The 2,562-nt window shown below is 33.7% G+C and overlaps 1 pseudogene; it reads left to right on the forward strand.

The window, feature by feature from the left end:
• Nucleotides 1–638: 638 nt before the first annotated feature.
• Nucleotides 639–1,662, forward strand: LOC114526676 (annotated as a pseudogene).
• Nucleotides 1,663–2,562: the final 900 nt, after the last annotated feature.

A 2,562-nucleotide genomic window follows, 5' to 3' on the forward strand; every position in this document is an offset into this window, starting at 1 on the left:
AAAAAGTAAATCTCAAAAAAAGATGGTATTATTATGGAAAAAGGATGTGGAAGAAAACCTTAAAGCTCAGAATTTTATCAAGGAAGTGGAAACTATCCAAACCCATCGAGAGAAAGATGAGATGATTTTGGATGCTACATTTGACTTGAGTCAGAAAGCTGTGCAAGAGTATCCCACATTTAGCAAACCAACACAAGAGTATTGTGTCCAGCTGGTGGTCAGAAAGAAAATGTTATAATATATAGGGTATCATTCAATTTCTACTTTCTAGAGGGGGGGAGCTTTCAATTTTAGAAAATAGAGACAGAAAGAACAAATTCCTTTTGCCTCTTCTCTAAATGACCACCTCAAAATTACTCAGGATGTAATAGTACAGGCCCTGAATTAATAGCAGCATATTATTTGTGAATCGGACATGTATAATCAGTACTAAAAGTATAAGATCAGTCATATTACTGTAATTTAGTTACAATTCTATTAGAAGATTTCAATGTAAGACAGACCATTCATCTAACAAAATTTAATAGATTTGGGCTATTTCTTCATACCTTATAGACTACTTGGTGATAACATTGACTATCGCATTCAAGCAAGAAACCAGTTCACTGACCATACAAACAAGTCCATTCATTGGACGCAACAGTATGCAGTATTGAACTGAATTGATATTTCGTCAATGGACAATTCCAAACCACAAATGTTGCTTAGAGACATACAGCTATCAAATGTGTTGCCCAGCCATGCCATACTGAAAAGTTTCAAATGGAACTGTTCAGTCTTGGTTAGCAGAGTCATTAGCAAATATCTTGATAGTTTCAAGCACATGCAAGACTGTGTAGTGCAACATATCTCCCACAAGTATTCTGAAGAAATGTCACAGAAATCTGACATCGTAAGTCATCATTTAATTAAAATAAAATGAGTACAGCGTTTATCCATGAATATCACTATAAAAACAGTTAAACTCAATATTTTCCAGAATGTAATACTGATATATCTAACATGAGGTATTTTTGATATTCAATCCCAAGATGAAGACAGTTATATTAATTATAATTATAGATATTTGCTTGACACATTTAAAAAAATATGCATTTTTTAATCATTTTTAGTGTTGTCTTGGGCTTCAATTTGATAATCCCAATATTGCTGGAGAAATGGCCAAGCTTATCATGACCAACCAGCAAAAGTATGTACCATCTATTGTGGTAAATGGCACACCAGATATTCTCATGGAGGTACCAATGCATGGTGACCAGTTATTCAAAGAACAGTGCAGAAATGTTCAATGGACATTTCAAGATGGAACAAGTAAATATGATCGACTGAAGCAGCTGACTGGCATGCAAAAGTAAACTTGTACAATGTATGTTTTTTAGAAGATAAATTTGAACCCATTTACACCCAACCAACAGGAGATGGGGCTACATTGACCAGTAAAATAACCTAGTGTTTTGCATGTTTTTTAATAGATTGAGTTTAACATATTTGTCAGTGAATCATCTGCAGCAGAGATAGGAACAAGTAGAGCATCAACGAATAGAACTGGAAAGAAAGGGCCGCTCAAGGCGTGGAGAGACATTATATGAGTATAAGGACTTTCATCAAACTGAAGTTGAAGCACATATATGTGCATCTTTCATGGAGATGATAAGTTTAAAAGAAATGACTGGTAAGTACAGGGTTGGTACGTTTCTGAATAAATAAGCCAAACATTGTTATTGGCGGTACTTTGATTCCTTTGTTTTAAACAAAGGAAACGAATGTTATGTTAATAAATTTGGCTTATTTATTCATAAAATCTACCAACCCTGGGTAAATAATATTTTTTTAATATTTGGTAGAATTTTATATAATATTTACAATGTACTATAGTACTTTATGTAATCTGACAGGTAAACCAGACATGACAATACCAGCATCAAATGTCGGAAAAGACAATAGGGGAAGATGGTTTTTGGAACTGTGCCAAAAATACATTGACAAATATACTGGAGGAGAGGAAATTAGTGGTTTGGTTGAAACAGTTGATGAACTAAATTCAAAATCTCATGGTCCATTTTTCTGTCGTTTTGAAGGATGTCTGTATAAAAGTGCCTATCACTCTACAAGAGTTAAGTAAGAATCTACCCTGAGCTAAAAAATTACTAGCCATCCTTTTGTTTTTTAAAAAACTTCTTATTTACCTTAATTGGATATTGCTCACCCGTGTGGGCGGTAAACAAAGGGTGATTAGAGTATGAACTTGGCTATATGCCAGTGTATAGATGACAAAATTACTGTATGTGATAATTAAGGTTATTTCGTACTTAATCACTTATGGTACTGCAACACCACAACTATAAAAAGTAAGTTTCAAAAAATGAGATGACCAAGCAATTTTTTTTAGACATGAAATTGAACACCACAATTTAAAACTAGAGCTGAGTTGTACAGCTGAGAAGAATTGGTTTGGATACTATTACTGCAGAGCAAGATGTGGACTGGTATATAGCACTAAAACAACAAGAAACAGGTCAGTAGGTTTTTCTTAACCACATTTTGTACACTACAATTTAATGT

Source organism: Dendronephthya gigantea, unplaced genomic scaffold (genome assembly GCF_004324835.1).
Source record: "Dendronephthya gigantea isolate DGI-Jeju-01 unplaced genomic scaffold, DenGig_1.0 000040F, whole genome shotgun sequence".
Taxonomy (NCBI): Eukaryota; Metazoa; Cnidaria; class Anthozoa; order Malacalcyonacea; family Nephtheidae; genus Dendronephthya; species Dendronephthya gigantea.